The sequence below is a fragment of the Choloepus didactylus genome, chromosome 4 (genome assembly GCF_015220235.1).
Source record: "Choloepus didactylus isolate mChoDid1 chromosome 4, mChoDid1.pri, whole genome shotgun sequence".
Taxonomy (NCBI): Eukaryota; Metazoa; Chordata; class Mammalia; order Pilosa; family Megalonychidae; genus Choloepus; species Choloepus didactylus.
The window spans coordinates 22,014,734-22,032,290 of NC_051310.1; the positions used below are offsets into that span (position 1 = coordinate 22,014,734).

At 37.5% G+C, this 17,557-nt stretch overlaps 1 long non-coding RNA gene across 1 annotated transcript; it reads left to right on the forward strand.

The window, feature by feature from the left end:
- Window positions 1-1,139: 1,139 nt before the first annotated feature.
- LOC119533323 lies at window positions 1,140-7,516 on the forward strand. The gene is made up of 3 exons (XR_005216627.1): window positions 1,140-1,280; window positions 2,661-2,730; window positions 7,307-7,516. It is a non-coding gene; the product is annotated as an uncharacterized LOC119533323 (long non-coding RNA).
- Window positions 7,517-17,557: the final 10,041 nt, after the last annotated feature.

Sequence of the window (17,557 nt, forward strand, 5' to 3'; positions counted from 1 at the left end):
CTGATTAACATTAGCCAATGGGGGATCGGGTCCCCACTGATGACAACATGGACCCCAATGCACTCTATACAAGTATGGTGCCCACTATGAAGAAGACCTAACTCCTCATCTGGACCCCACTGCCATATCTTACTTTAAGAAGAAAGTGAACAAATCTGGATGGGTTAAGAGATCAGAAAAATTGAGGAAAAAGGATCTGGAACCTAATGAAGGAATCACAAATACTTAACTTATAAAAGGATCACCTGTGATAGCTGATTCATATATTTGGAGGTCAGTACTCTATATGAAGAAGTCTATTTACCTAGAGATGAGAAGTTTGACTTAGATAAGCAGGATGAAAGTATAAGTAGACATTTTGAGTGAAAGCTGAAAAGAAATTTCTTACAATGAGAGCTGCCTTGAAATTTAGTGGGCTGATTTTCAAGATAGGGAGCTCCCACTCACTGGGAGTTCACTGACAGGACACTGGCAGCATGGGCTTCAGAGAGAATTTGGAGGAAATCCGTGCATGGGAACTAGATGATTTGTGAGGGTCTGTTTCAATTTTTAAGGTTTTATTATTCAGTAATTTGATTACAAAGGTTGAACTGCCTTTTCCATTATTTATAGCCCAATTTTAGCACACACACACAGGCACAAATGCATTTTGTAAAAAGGTTAAATTCAGTCCAACAAATGGGTAGTAGCCCGTAGTTATCAGTTGATTTCAAATCCAATGGTTTCGTTTTATAACCATGTTATTGCTTTCATCATATTGTTCATGTTTTTCTCAAATCTGTCATGGTCTGGAAAGATGAAAATGTCTTGTTTTCAGAGGTCTCTCCTTTAAACGGAGCTAATGCCCCTGATCTGCACGCTGGCCCTGTTCTAACCACTAGGTATTTAAGGAACTCAATTTGAAATCACTGCTGTGCATCACGGAATCCAAACATCTGAGCTGGAAAGAATGAGTTTGTTTCTTTAACTGGTGGAAAAGACCTTCATAGGTCACTTGCAACAGAATCATCTGGGAGCTACAATTCTTTCTAACTTACGGGGAAATGCCAGGGCCATGGGTGTGAATTAAACATTCAAGCTTGTTCGGTCACCTATTAGGAATTACAGCCACAAGAGTGTCTTTGTAGAAGGTTAAAAACTCTAGAGTTGAAATTAGTTTCAAAAGAGTTTAGTCTTGTTTCGTTTTACTTTCATTATTATATCTGCCAAGAGTGGAAGCTTAAAAAAAAAAGACAACAGAATGAATTCAATTGCTACAAAAGACTGATTCATAAAGGAAGGTAAGGCAAATCAATGACCTTCTTTCATTTGTAGCTCATTTAAACCTGGCCTTGAACTTTTACTTTACCCAGAATTTACTTAAAATTTCTTCCACAACAAAGATTTTTTGGGTTTTGTTCTTCTAAAACTTTTTCCATTCTGATGCACTAGTCAGTCTCTAATATTTGTGTGTTTTCCTTAGATTTTCTATGAGTGAGTCCTTCACATAAGTTTTGTTACTTTGCTGGCTCTTAGGTACTTGTTATTTATTTTTTAAGCCAATAAACACTCAGTCATGATGAATTTCTTCGGAGAAATTAGATTTTATCTTAATACTAAGTACTGATAATATATCCACTAGATGTCCCAAAAAGTGGCATGAAGCCTTCCAGATCTTATCACACATTTTGCAATTATAATGTGATGGCCTTAGTTAATTTTTTACTGAATCAATTTGAGTCTCTTCCAATCTATTTTTTTAAATGAAAAATTAAGGTATGGTGCTAAAATTAAATAAACATAAAACATAATTTATCTCATAATGGACTTCATATTTTCAACAATTACACCTTCCTTTGCATAAAGGCTCCTTATTCTTTCCATTACTAAACTGCAGTAAAATGTTCTGCCTCCAGGTATGTTGATGGTACATTGATGATGACTAATAGATTGTCTAGGCTGTCTTTTTAAGAAAAATTAACATGCATCAAGTAACTACATATAGTAAAATTATTCCCACACACCAAAATCATAATTGGAACTAGAATCTTTAAAAGAAAATCCATAAGGAAAAATGCTAAATATATTTCCAGGTTTATGCTGGCTCTTTGCTTTATATTTCAGATGTACTGTTAGATACAGATCTATTATCTGTACTAGTTATATATAGTTAGATTGAAGAAATTACTAACCCTATTTAAGAAAGAGCATGTAATTTTTACAAATGCTGGATTTCTACTCTATGTAACATTAGATACTTTCTTTCTCAGCCTCCTTGCAGCTAGCATAGGTAAGTAGGCTGCGGGCTTTGCTAAGGAATTTTCTTCTTGGTATAAAAAAAGAGCAGCATAGAGAAAGGCTTAGCTTCTCTTCTTGCTTTTGTATGTTGTAGTTTAAGGGCAAGTTGCTTAAAGCTGCTCCAGTTGTCTTGCTACCACAGAAAGAGGCATCACAGCAAAAGGCTAAGCAAAAAATGAAAAGGACTAAAGGCCCTCTTTTGCAGGAACTAAACCAAACCTGTAACTTCCCACGTTCAAGATTGTTTTTATGTGAAAAAAATAAACACAGTACCTTAGCCTCTTTGATTTTAGTATTTTAAATACACCCCAAAATACACTTTTGATGTAAGTTTTTTTGTCAACTTTTCCTGGGTCTATTAACCTCTCTGCTTTTCTATCTAGGACATCAGCATCCCTTAGATATGTTTATTGACCTACCCAATCTGGACTCCACAGATGAGCTCTCATTAAGGTACCACAGCTTTTTTTCTCCTCTGTCCCTTGGTCATACCTCCGTCTTGACTCACCACCATTATCTGCATTCTATTTTCTAAGTCTTGGTTGCAGAACATCCCAGAGCCTGGTAGAAGGGGCCCACTAAGAATTCATCTTAGCTGATTCTTGCAGGACACTCACTGCATCTTAAAAAAATACCATCATTGGCTTTCTCTTTTATTTACTCTTTAGTTATCCTATAATAGAATCTCTACCATGGGTCCCTTGGTCAGAGTTCAGTGAATGAAACAGAAATTTGTCAGGGTATTTTAAGCAGAAATGGATTTTATTTAGGAAATCAGTTGTTTACAAAGCTTTTGGAGGATCTGACGGAAGGACTCAGGTGGACACTACTGAAATATCACACCAAAAACACACCTGTCATGTTCTAGAGGTCAGGGATGCTTGGCTGCTGTTACTGCCATGCAACACCCACAGAGCCAGTGTCTAGATATTGGAAGGCCAGTGTAGCAGCCACAGCTACTGTTAACTCCACAGCCCTCCTTGAGCTCAGCATCACTCAAGCCTCAAGCTATTGCTTCTATTTGGTAAAATATAACATATAAAGAACGGGTCTAGAAAGTGCCTAGGAAATGCCATTCTCTAGTTTTCTCAATCTAGCAGCACAAGAAACATCTTAGAAGGTGGTTCCCATGGATCACAGTATACAAAGCATGAATGCTGACACTGTTGTGGGGGGTTAAAAAATACTCAAGCAGTTCAACTTCCAGTAGGGGAGATAAGATACCTACACATAATAAAAACAAACACATGATGTGGACCATGAGAGAATTCAGGATTGAATTTTCCCTAATGTGTTAGGAAAAGGGTAGCAGAGCAAAAATGTGGTAAATAGTAAGAAGACTGCAAGTTCATGGATAATCATTTTTAAAAGAGGCTCAGAAGTATGAATTTCATTCAGTAGGATATGGAGAGCTAAAGACAGTTCTTTCTGGCTTCTCTGATATCCATCCTTCTGGCACTCCTTGAACCAGGACATTCCTTCTTGGTCTCCTTTTCTGGCCATTTCCCCATTTGCAGATCTTTAAGATGTGTTATTCTTTAGGGACTGATCCTGGGCTCTCTTCTCTTCTCTTCACCTATTTTTCCCTTAAGTGAGCTCATCCATCTCCGTGGCTTAAACACTGCTCTATGCCTGTAACTCTCAAATTTCTATTTCTAGCCTTGATTTCTTAAAGCTCTAGAAGCGACAGTAGCCTAGTTAGCACATTGAAGTTCATCAACTAAGTTGTTTAGGTCAGAAACATTGGGGTCATTTTTAATTCCTCCAAGCCCCACATTCAGTTCATCAGTAAATCTGACATGTGCTGTCTTTAAAATATAAGTCAAACCTCTCTGTATCTCTTTCACTCTACACCGCTACCGACATGACCAACTCTTAACACGAACTCCTGCAATCATCTTACCACTCTCTACCCTTCCAGTTCTGTTCTCATCCAATCTATCCATGCCCCATAAAATCTATATTAGTCATATCAGCTACTCAAAACCTTTAAGGGATCCCATTGTTTAGAACCAAGCCTGCCCTCCAAGACTCTTACAATCTGGCACTTATATCTTTGACACCATCTCTTTCCACTATCCCCTTGCTGCTTTAAATCTCAATTTCATCATCATACGTTCTGTATCATTAACATGCTCATCTTCCTATTTCAGAAATTTCATGCATATTGTTCCCTTTTCCTCTCTTCTAAGATGTTGGGATGCTTGGATTCTTCTATTTTAAAATCACTACAATATTTTTGGAGCTTTCCTTGGTATTATCTATCTCTGCAAACTGTTCCTTTTCTTCAGACCACTTTACCATTTGTGACTACGTTATTATTTACTTGTTTAGTTATTTACTGTCAGTCTCTCCAATTTGACTCTAAGTGCCACAAGACCAGGACTATGCATGTCTTTTTTACTCTGTACTCTAAATACCCAGAACTTAGCATAGTGCCTCATAAAGAGTATGTTCCAAATAAAGATGCTGGGAATGAGTAAATAGCTATCTTTCATTGGTTCTCCTTAATCTTTTCTCATTCTATTTCTTTTATTGTCTCTTTATCTGCCATCTTTTCTGTTCCTCCTTGTTTCCCTCCTCCCTCCTAAATTGAAGATTATTAGCAACAGAAAATCCAGACAGGCGATTTCAAGCTGCTGATGTTGTGGCATTGAATAGACTAAGTTCAGCAGCACGGTGCCAGGGGCAATCTGCAACAGCCTTTGGAGGAGACCCCCTTCTAATCGCTCCAGATTACAAACATCATTGACTATATCGTCTCCCAAGGTTACTGCAAAACTTAATCTCATTTCTGTTAATAGTAAATGCCCCTCGTCCTCTTATAATTAGTCACTGTGGAGTTTTCGAAAGGTCATTTGGTTGAAATATGAGGCTGCAATTTGTTTAAAGTGGAAAAAAGGCAGAGGAAATTATCTTTCCACAATTCATTAGCCCAGGTCACAGTTACCCCAGGTATTCTGAGTGCATGTTGTAGATGGTCTAGCACTGCCATAGCAAACCCACTGATTTGCTGTTAATATGAGCCACACAGAGGCTGTATCTCTCCAATACAAAAACACGATTGAAAAGGAACATTGCATCCTGTTCACTACAAGTGTGGCTCAGTTGATGCCAGACATGCCATATTAGTAAATAGCTGGATTGTTGGGGAAAGTAGTTTGTAATATCTGGGGAAGTAATAGAATGCAGGCAAAATATCCAATCTTGCTCCTATTTTATCCTTGGTTGCCATTCAAATAAAAACTATGTTTATTGCTTTATAACTCTATTCAGGGGACAATTATTTCTGCAGAAGGCTACCTTGACTTGATTATTACTTATCAAACAACACAGATGTCCCAGTTTCTAAGACTCAGAAAAGAACTCACCTTTATTTATTACACGTTAGTATTCTAGAATAGTACTATTGACACATATTTTGAGTTGGAGATTCTAAAATGTTACACTGCTAACTAATATTTTGAATATTTGCTTAAAATTAATGTTGAAATTCTCCATCAATCACCTTTTAGAAACATGTGCTGGGAAGTTATGAGGCATGATATTATTGCAATCTGGTTTAACACCATTTATTTTCTGAATATAAGAACATTCATGAGATTTTTTAAGGCAAGTTATACTTGTTGCATTTCTTGTGTTTCTGTTTTTGTTTTTCCTAGCTGATGAATTGCAAAGCTATCAGCACATTGCTTATTTTTAAATTTTAAGAGTGTATGCATCACTAACGTAGTGAGTTACATTTGCTTTTGCAATATTTACCTTCAATGTAATGGTATAGTATGTATTTGAATTTTGAGGAATTAAAAATGAACTGCATAATAAATCAGGAGAGAGTTAATAACTAAAGGTTGGTTGCACTCTGGAGAAAAAGAAATTCTGTTCAAATGATGATCTCTAAATACACACTAAATGATAGCTGTGGCAGCAATAGGGAAGAAAATAATCCAAAACTACCCAAATATCAAAGAGGAAGACAATTTAGGACAGGGTTAATGCACAGCTGAGTAACTCTGTTGATGATCAAAACAGAAAAACAACTGTAAAAAATATTTTATAAAATCAAAAATAACAAATGATAAAATCAGGAGGAGCTAGACTATGGCATTTACATCCATTTGGGTCTTTCATACCCATCTTCTTTCATTAAGGAATATAGTTTTGCCTGGATCTTCCCCTAAAATGAAACATCAGAGCAATTGTTTTGTTCCCTGTGGAAATCACAGTCATTACTAACTATCGTAACTTACAGATCCAACCTAAGGCATTCGGGGCCTTTAGTGACTTAGGTTTTTTGAAATTGAGGTGGACTGGATGGGCAGGAAGCAGGGTTGGGAAACCTGAACTGAAGGAAGCCTTTGGTTCAACCATGTTAATGGGGAACAGAAGTATAGTGTCAATGAGCACATATATATCCCAATATAATTCCCAAATGTCTTAGAAGAATAAATATAGAACAGATAGAAAGCTCAAAAACACATAAAATCTGATGAGCGAATTGGGAATACAGGCCACAGCTGTATTTGTTTTATCATAGCACTGCCCATTAGAGGTTTCTGCAATGAGGAACATGTTCTATTTCTGCACTTCCGATACAGAACCAATAGCCACATGTGGCTATGAAGCGCTTGAAATGTGGCTAGTGTGGCCAATGAGCTTTCTGTCAAATTTTATTTAATTTTACTTAATTTTACTTGAAATTAAATAGTCACATTTGACTAGTGGCTACTGCTTTGGAAAGAACAGTTTTATGGCATCATCAAGATGGAAAATAAAATCAAATAAAGTCCACATTTGCTGGATTCTGATGAGATCTACCATCACATGTTTATTAACTGAACAATTATTTATTGAGGGGCAATATGTGCTATTCTCTGCACTGTCAACACTATGTCCATATTATTTCTGACTGAACCCCTAAACATATCATGTTTCACCCATGATGTCATTCAGTTGAAAAATCCTGAGGAAAACCATTGCATATCTGGGACCAATAAATCATTTTAAATATATCCTTCTCTATGATCAGCTTTTTCAGAGACTTCTGCTTCCATTGAAGACTTGATCTCTCAAGTGACTGTACTTCCCTTCAAGTCCCCGAAATGGAGCCTGCTCTGTCTCCTGCACCTCTCCAACCAGGGATGGTGGAACCATTCTGTTTTTCTCAGCTGTACCTCACCTTCCTTGGAAACTGATTGTAGTTGCTGGATACAGATTCATGGTTTGTTGTCTTACTCTGTGCTACAAATTTTGTGATTTAAACAACCATTTGGCTACTCCACCAAACTTTCTAGACTTTCACTTGTGAGCCTCCTCAGTAACACTAGCTTTCATTTATACTCTATTTCAGCAACTGCTCCTGTGACCACGTTCTAGGCCTTGTCTTCATTCAGAACCAAGCTAGGTCACCTCTCAAATATCTTATATTCTATTTTCCAAACATAACCACATTCAGGCAAGAAGTACTTCTTGAATTCTTCCAAGGTGCCAGAAACTATGTTAGGAGTAAGGAAAAAAAGATGATGCTTTCACACAGTTTACATTCTATTGAATGGGAGTGATAGAAACACAAGGGAATTGAGAAAATAATGTACTCAAGATTACACTGTGCTTATATGTGGGGAAGTGGTGGGATCAGCTGAGATGAAATACACAGAGGAAGCCTGCCTGAGCAGGGGACCTTTGATCTGAGATCTGAATGATGAGAAAGAACCAGCAAGTAAAGATCTTGGGCAAATTGCTCCAGGTAGAGGAAATAACTGCAACAGAGACCTTGATTAAGAATTTATTTGGTGATTTCAAGGACCAGAAAGAAACCCAAAGAGACCTGAACCTGGGGGTGGTGGGTAGAAGGGTGTGTTTCTTAATAATTTTCTCTACCTGCATGCTCTTCCCATCTGAGCCGGGACACAAGGTAGACCACTTGGCTGCACCTTCATCTGCAACTTCTACTGTCTCATTCCTTTCCCCTTCTGTTGCTATTTTGCAACAACTCCTAACTCCTGGATTAATACTACCATCTTTCTTTCTGCACCCCATGTCTGGGCATCATTCCATTATGTATTTTGGTACCACAACAAATTCATGGTACTGGATCTCAATTGGGATCATAAAACTGCTTATCAATTATTTTACATGACTTATATAAACTCCTTTTTCATATCCATCTTCCCAAAATGCTCTACCCACCCTCTGTCATGCTCATTTTCGGCAGAGACATGGATCTTCTCCTTTATTGAGAGCACATGGGCCATTGGTCAAGAAAGCCTTGACCTTCTATATTATTGATATACATATTTATCTGCATGCATTTCTATCATCATCACCTTCTACTTCTTTCAATGAAAGAGGCTATTTTTCACTTATTCAAGACAAATTCTTCCATTTTGGTCCATGATCACATTCCTTCCTAACTTTGAAGCAATTCAATCACTTTAACCATCATTATTTCATCTATTTTTTTCTAACATTTTTTCCTTATATTTCTTTTCAGTAATAAAAGCTTTATTTTTATTTTCTCTTTTTTAAAAATTTTCCTTCTTAGGAAACAGTAGATTAAAATCAGGCCTTCAACTTTTTGAATTCACATTCACTTCTGAATCAACTACCGTCTGGCCTGCACCACTCTACTAAAACTGTGAAATTCAATGGAAAACTAATGAGTCCTTACGTTATTCCGCTCTAGCTTCCCCGGGGCAAGAAGCACTGTTGTCCTCTTCCTACCTCTTCCAATTCCTTCCTCCTTCACCACTCTGTTCTTCAGTTATTCCCTCCTCTCTGATTTGACTCTTTTTTTTTTTTTTAATTTATCTTTCACTGCATCCACCTCTGCCTGCCACTTGACTTCCAGTGTTCTCCAGGCCTTGTCTATTTACTCTTCTATTATATTTCTCTTCACTGAATCAATATACAGTCTTATCCTCTCTTACACTTAAATTATACCCATGATCTCCTGGACAATGCTGCTTACTCTGATACTCAATGGGAGTCACAGGTGTAGATTCAGATTTCACACTGTACAAACTATCTGTGTTTCCTTGCATTGTTGTCACTATATTTGCCACTTAGTGGCCATATGAACTCAAGTTATTTAATATGTGCTTCCATTTCTTCATTTACAAAATAGGGATTATAATAGCCTTTAATTTAAAGGTGGTTGTAAAAATTACAAGAAATGATCAAGTACACATAAAGCAACTGAGAATAGTACTTAACATAAAGTAATCATTCAATAACTGTGATTTGACTTTTGTTACTTTGTCTTTGCATGGACCACAGACACATATTCCTCATCCCTGTTTACCTGGAATGGTCTCTGTATCTGTAATTTTTGCCATACTACTGCCACATAAAAGCAGTTCCCAAAATGATACACTTTCAAATAGCAACCATTTACTATTGCTCTCGAATCTTTGGACTATTAATCTAGAATGGACTTGAATGGGCAGTTTCTCTGGTCTCTAGTCTCAGTTGGGCTCACTAATGCGTCTAGAAGATCTGCTGTCTTTTGACAGATCTAGCATGGCCTCAGCTGTGGTGATATATCTCCATTGCATGTGGCATTTGTTCTCTAGTAGGCTATACTGGACATGTTCTTATAGTGATCAAAGACAACATGAGAAAGCAAGCCCTACTATGGAGGACTGCCAACCAAAATTCACTTTCACGCATCTTATTGCATGGCATTACAAACATCCCATTGACAAAAGCACAGCAGATGGTGAAACAGAAAGTCAGAGTTGAGGAGATTATAGGGTAAAGTTACAGGTAAAGGATTTAGATGCAAGAAGACAATTAATTGGAGTCATTAATCCAATTAATCTACCACAGTGCTCCTTCTTCGGCCCCAATTATTCACTCCATGCCCACAAGTAAAAGAAACTCATCCACTCCCAAGGTTTCCAAGAGTGTCATCTAATCACAGTCTTATAATTTACATCAAGTCTCCTCAGATTTAGCTCCTTTAGGTCTGGGAATAAATATATATTATGCCAAGTTATCTATTCCCAACCCACCCAAAATACAGTGGCAATAAAGAAACAAGATAACACAATAGTCATTCTCATTCACAAATGGAAAGAATGAGAAGCATGTAGCAGTCAACGGGTTCATGGCCGTCTGAAGTCAATGGAGTACATGTCACCAGGTTCCCCAACTCCAAAGGTAGACATTGATCCTTTATTACAATAGGTTCTTCTATCTTTGTCCTGGCTACTGTGAACACTTACCTTTTCATGGTCTTCTTCTTTTTTAGATACAATTTTATTGAGATATATTCACATACCATATAATCCATCCAATCAATGGCTCACAGTATCATATACTTGTGCATTCATTGCCATGAACAATTTGAGGACATTTTCATTACTACAAAATAGAGAAAAAAATAAAAAATAAAAGAACACCCAAAATATCTATGTCAGTTTGGATGTTTTATGCCCCCTAAAACATCATGTTCTTTGGTGCAGTCTGTGGGGAAAGACTTATTAGTGTTGATTAGATTGGAATCCTTTGATTGAGTGTTTCCATGGAGATGTGACTCAATCTACTGTGAGTGAAACATTTGATTGGATAATTTCCATGGAGGTGTTACCCCACCCATTCAGGGTGGGTGTTAATTGGATCATTGGAGTCATGTAAAGGAGTTCACAGACAGAAGGACCTCAGAGAAGCTGAGAGTGACATTTTGAAGAGGAGTTGCAGCTAAGAGGGCAAAATGCCCAAAGAGCAACATTTTGGAGAATGCCATTTTGAAACACAACCTGGGAATAAGTGGACGCCAGCCACGTGCCTTCCTAGCTAATAGAGGTTTTCCGGACACCAGTGGCCATCCTTCAATGAAGGTACCCTGTTGTTGATGCCTTCCTTACTTTGGACATTTTTGTGGCCTTAAGAGTGTAACTTTGAAACCACATAAACCCCCTTTATAAAAGCCAATCCATTCCTGGTATTTTGCATAATGACAGCATTAGCAAATCAGAACACCATTCCATACCCCTTATTCCCCTTTATTATTTATATATTTTTGTCATTATTTTATTACTCATCTGCCCATACACTGGGTAAAGGGAATGTCAGTCACAAGGTTTTCACAATCATATAGTCACAGGATAAAAACAATATAGTTGTAGAATTATCATCAAGAATCAAGTTTACTGGATTACAGTTCAACAGATTCAGGTATTTCCTTCTATCTATTCTAATACACTAGAAACTAAAAAGGGATGTCTATATAATGCATAAGAATAACCTCGAGAATGACCTCTTGACTCTATTTGAAATCTCTTAGCCACTGAAACTTCATTTTGTTTCATTTCTTTTCCCCTTTTGGTCAAGAAGGCATTCTCAATCCCATGGTGCCAGGGCCAGGCTCATCCTCAGGATTCATGTCCCACATTGCCAGAGAGATTTACACCCCTGGGAGTCATTTCCCATGTAGAAGGAGGGTAGTCAATTTATTTAGAGTTAACTGAGAGGAAGAGGCCACATCTGAGCAACAAAAGAGGCTCTCTGGGGGGTGACTCACAGGCATAATTATAAGTAGGTTTAGCTTCTCCTTTGCAGGAATAAGTTTCCTAAGGGTAAGCCCCAAGATCAAGGGCTAGATGTATTAAATTGGGAGTCCTTAAAGACTGCAAGATTATCAGGAATTCCCCAGATAAGGAAGTTTAATATTTTCATATTTTACCTAGTCCTTCAAGGAGTCTTTGCAAATCCTTTTTTATTTATTGTACAAAATACTCTGGGGTGCATCAGGGTATCACATTAACCAGTACAGAACAACAAAATCGCATTCCCCATTCTAGGTTCCATGCAACCATGTTGTTTAAATAAACTGACCACACAGGTGTTATTAGAAAGTGTGCTGCAGAGAATGTAAATTTTGTACCAAAAAAACAGCTCTTAAATAAGAGTCAAAACTCAGGAATATATGTGACTGCTAAAAGAACTTACAATCTATGAACATTTATGACAAGCCTCATTGAACAGTCCACAATCCTGCATCATTTATTGCCCAATCTCCTTCCACATTCTATCCTGATACCTATACTCTCATATTCAATTCTCAGTACTTTATCACTATAGTTAATTTACATTAGTGAGGCCTTAGAAAATTTGTCCTTTTGTTTCTGGCTTATTTCAATCAACATAATGTCATTAGGGTTCATTCACCTAGTTGCATGCCTATGACTCCATTCCTTCTTGCAAACCAGCCATTCAATATTCCATTGTGTGTATACACCACAGTTTGCTCTTCCTTTCACCTGATGATACACACTTAGGCCACCTTCAATCATTGCAAATTGTGAATACTGCTGCTATAAACACCAGTGTGCAAATGCCTATTCGAGTCCCTGCTTTCAGATCTTCCAAGTATATACCAAATAACAAGGCTGCAGGATCACATGGCAACCCTAAACTTAGCCTCCTGTGGAACCACCACACTGCCCTTCAGATGGGCTACACCATTCTACTTCCCTACCAACAGCGAATAGCTATATCTCTCTTTCCACATCTTCTCCAGTACTTGTATAGTTCTGTTTATTTTTTAAAAAGTTTTATTCACACATTGTGCAATCCATCCTAAGAGATCAATCAATAGCTCCCAATATAACCACATATCTATGCTTTTATTACCACAATTTATGGGAACATTTCCATTTCTTCCAAAAAAAAAAAAGAAGAAGAAAGAAAGAATAAAGTAAAATAAAGAGGGACAAACAACAGCAAGAAGAATCCTATACCCTTCCCTTACATCCCTTCTGTTGACATTTAGCTTTGCTGTATTGCCTTTGTTACAATTAATGGAAGAGTATTACAATGTTATTGTTAACTGTAGACCCTCATTTGCATTCATTGTATTTTTTCCCATAAGCCATCCTATTTTCAACACACTGCAATGATGATATTCACTTGTTCTCCCTCATGTAAAAACTTTTTTATATTTCTACATTTAATCACCATCGTTGTCCACTCTAGGTATTGCTAAGTTATACAATCCCAGTTTTATCCTTTCTCTTTCCTTCTTGTGTCATACATGCCACTAGCCTTCCTCTTACAACCATACTCAAACTCATTTTCATTCACTATACTTACAATTTTGTGCTACCATCACATATCATTGTGTTATCCATTTCTGGATCTTTACAATCAATCCCGTTGAGCATTCTGTACTCCTTCAACATCAAATGCTGAATCTCTACCCTTTTTCTACCTCCCAACAACCTGTGTTCTTAACTTGAACTCTCAGAGTTTCCTCATTATACTTTGTTCATGTTAGTGAGACCATACAGGATATGTCCTTTGACTTCTGGCTAATTTTACTCTATATAACGTCCTCAAGTTTCATCCATGCTGTTGCATGTATCATGACTTTATTCATTCTATTGTATGTATATACCACTGTTTGTTTATCCACTCATCCATTGATGAACATTTGGGCTGTTTCCATCTCTAGGCAATCGTGAATAATGCCACTATAAACATCAGTTTACAAATGTCCATTCATATCCTAGATTTCAGTTCTTCCAGGTATGTAACTAGTAATAGGATTGCTGGATCATATGGCAATTCTATGTTTAGATTCCTAAGGAATTGCCAAACTATGTTCTAGAAAGGTTGCAACATTCTAGATTCCCACCAACAGTGAGTAAGTGTACCTGTTTCCTCACACCCACAGTTAATAAGTGTACTTGTTTCTCCACATCTTCTCCAATATTTGTAGTTTTCTGTTTTTGTTTTTGTTTTTTTTGATAATGGCCATTCTAGTAGGTGAGAGATGATGATATCTCATTGTGGTTTTGATTTGCATTTCCCTAAGAATGATGTTGAGCATCTTTTCATATGTTTCTGAGCCCTTTGTATTTCCTTTTTGGAAACATGCCCATCCATGTCTTTTTTCCATTTTTTAAAATATTTTTTTATTGAGATTGTTCACATACCATACAACTATCCAAAGATCCAAAGTGTATAATCAGTTGCCCATGATACCATCATACAGCTGTGCATCCATCACCACAATTAATTTTTTTCAATTTTTAGAACATTTTCATTACTCCAGAAAAGAAATAAAGACAAAAGAAACTCAAATTGTCACATATCCCTAACCACCACCCCCTCCATTATTGATTCATAGTTTTCGTATAGTACATTTGTTACTGTTGATGAAAGAATGTTAAATACTACTAAGTGTAGTATATAGTTTGCAATAGGTACATATTTTTTTCCCATATGCCTCTCTATTATTAACTTCTAGTTATATTATTATACATTTGTTCTACTTTGTGAGAGAGATTTCTAATATGTGTATAGTTAATCACGGGCATTGTCCACCACAAGATTCACTGTTTTATATATTCCCATCTTTTAACCTCCACCTTTCCTTCTGGTGACATAGGTGACTCTGAACCCTTTCCACCACCTCCACACATCTTTCAGCACTGTTAGTTATGCTCACAACATGCTACCATCACCCCTGTCCATTTCCAAATGTTTAAGTTCACCCTAGTTGAACATTCTGCTCATAATTGGCAACCACTCCCCATTCTTTAGCCTCATTCTATATTCTGGTAACTTATATTTCATCCTGGTAACATATTTTCTATGAGTTTAAGTATTATAATTAGTTCATCTCAGTGAGACCCTGCAATATTTACCTTTATGTGTCTGTCTTATTTCACTCAATATAGTGCCCTCAAGCTTTCTTCATCAACCCCTTTCTTTTAAGATGGTTTTGTTCACACACCATACATTCCATCCTAAGTAAACAATCATTGGTTCCCTGTATAGTCACATATTTATGTACTCAGAACCATCACCACTATCTATATAAGGACATCTCCATTTCTTCCACAAAGAAGGAGGAAGAGTCAAAGAAGGCAAAGAGAAAAAAGAAAAAGAAAACAGAAAGAGAGAAAAAAAGCAGCAACAACAAAAAAACATGATAGCTAGAAAGCAACAAAAGGAAAGACAGCATTAACCTAAAGTAGAATAAAGAGTCAGACAACATCACCAATGCCAGGAATCCCATATCCTTCCCCTATCCACCCCCCCCCATATGCATTTAGATTTGGTATGTTGCCTTTGTTACATTAAAGGAAGCATAATACAATGTTTCCACTAATTATAGTCTCTAGTTTGCATTGATTGTATTTCCCCCCCATCCCACCCTATTTTTAACACCTTGCAATGTTGACATTCATTTGTTCTACCTCATGTAAAAACATATTTGTCCCTTTTATCACAGTTGTTGAGCACCCTAGGTTTCCCTGAGTTACACAGTCCCAGTCTTCATCCTTCATCTTTTGTTCTGGTGTCCCACATGGTCCCAACCTTCCTCTTTCAACCATACTCACAATCATCTTTGTTCAGTGTACTTACATTGCTGTGCTACTATCTCCCAAAATTGTGTTCCAAACCTCTTACTCTTGTCTTTTCCTTTCTGTCTGCAGTACTTCTTTTAGTGTTTCCTCTAGAGCAGGTATCCTGTTCACAAACTCTGTTGTCTGTTTGCCTGAGAATATTTTAAGCTCTCCCTCATATTTGAAGGACAGTTTTGCCAGATATAGGATTCTTAGTTGGTGGTTTTTCTCTTTCAGTATCTTAAATATATCACCCCACTTCCTTCTTGCCTACATGGTTTCTATTGTGAAATCCGCACATAGCCTTATCAAGCTTCCTTTGTATGTGACAGATCACTTTTCTCTTGCTGCTTTCAGGATTCTCTCTTTATCTTGATGTTTGATAATCTGATTATTAAGTTTATTGGTGTAGGCTTATTCAGATTTATTCTGTTTGAGGTATGCTGTCCTTCTTGGATCTATAATTTTATGTCTTTCATACAAGATGGGAAATTTTCATTGATTATTTCCTCTATTATTGTTTCTGACCCTTTTCCTTTCTCTTTTCCTTTTGGGACATCAATGACACATACATTCCTGATTTTCATTTTGTCCTTAAGTTCTTGGAGATGTTGCTTGTATTTTTCCATTCTTTTCTCTATCTGTTCTTTTGTGTGTAGAATTTCAGGTGTCTCTTCTCTAGTTCCTGAGTGTTTTCTTCTGCCTCTTGAGAGCTGCTGTTGTAGGTTTCCATTGTGTCTTTCATCTCTTGTGCTGTGCCTTTCATTTCCATATTTTTGAACTTTCAATTTCTACCTTATGTATGCCCAGTGTTTTCATTATGTGGTTCATTTCTTTTGCCATATCTTCCCTAAACTTTTCAACTTGACTTAGTATTAGTTGTTTAAATTCCTGTATCTAAGTTGAAATGTATGTTTGTTCCTTTGATTGGGCCATAACTTCATTTTCCTTAGTACAGGTTGTTGTTTTCTGTTGTCTAGGCATGGTTTCCTTGCTTATCCCAATCATGTTTCCCAGACTAAAATGGGCTCCGGTCCCAGAAGGAATAATTATTCAATTCCCTGGTTTCCCTGAGGGTATGTCTCAGAAAATTAGTACACCCTGTGAGGCCTCAGTTCACTGTACTTTTTTGCCTATCAGGTGGCACCTGTCAGCCTGTAACTCCAGAATGGTATAAGGAGGTGCAGCCCATGGCTGTTTTCTCCCAGGCTCTGGGGTCTGTTTCTGAATGGAAGGTGGCTAGTAGAGCTGGGCCCCACCACTTTCCTCTTAGAGAAGATAATCCCCCAAGGGAGAGGTCATTAGCATTTCAATTGTCTCTCTCTGCCTGTGTTATCTTCACTCTTGTCTGGGTCAGAGCACTGGGAAATGAAAATGGCTGAGGCTTTCTCCACTGAGCTGAAACAGGGACAGAAATCCCTCTTCAGGGCCAGTCTGTGGCCACCCTCCCACTCTCCTATGTCAGTCTTCACCCAAAGCCTCTGTCTGCTTGTTATGGATTCGTATTGAGCAGTCTATGCTTGTTAATTAAAACCCTAGTTGGAGATCAGCTGAGCAGTATTCGCTTGCTCAGAGAGAGCTGCTCTCTGACTCCACCAGGCTTTGCATCTTGGGCCATGGGGGGAGGGGGTTCCTGGCTTGGATCCACAGTTTTTACTTACAGATTTTATGCTGCAATCTCGGGCATTCCTCCCAATTCAGGTTAGTGTATGATGAGTGGATAGTCACGTTTGTCCCCACAGTTATTCTGGATTATTTACTAGTTGTTCCTGGTTGCTTATTAGTTGTTCCAGGGGGACTAACTAGCTTCCACTCTTCTTTATGCTGCCATCTTGTTCATATCTGTTTTCCATTTTTTAATTGGGTTGTTTGTCTTTGTTGTTGAATTGTACAATCTCTTTATATATTCTGGATATTAA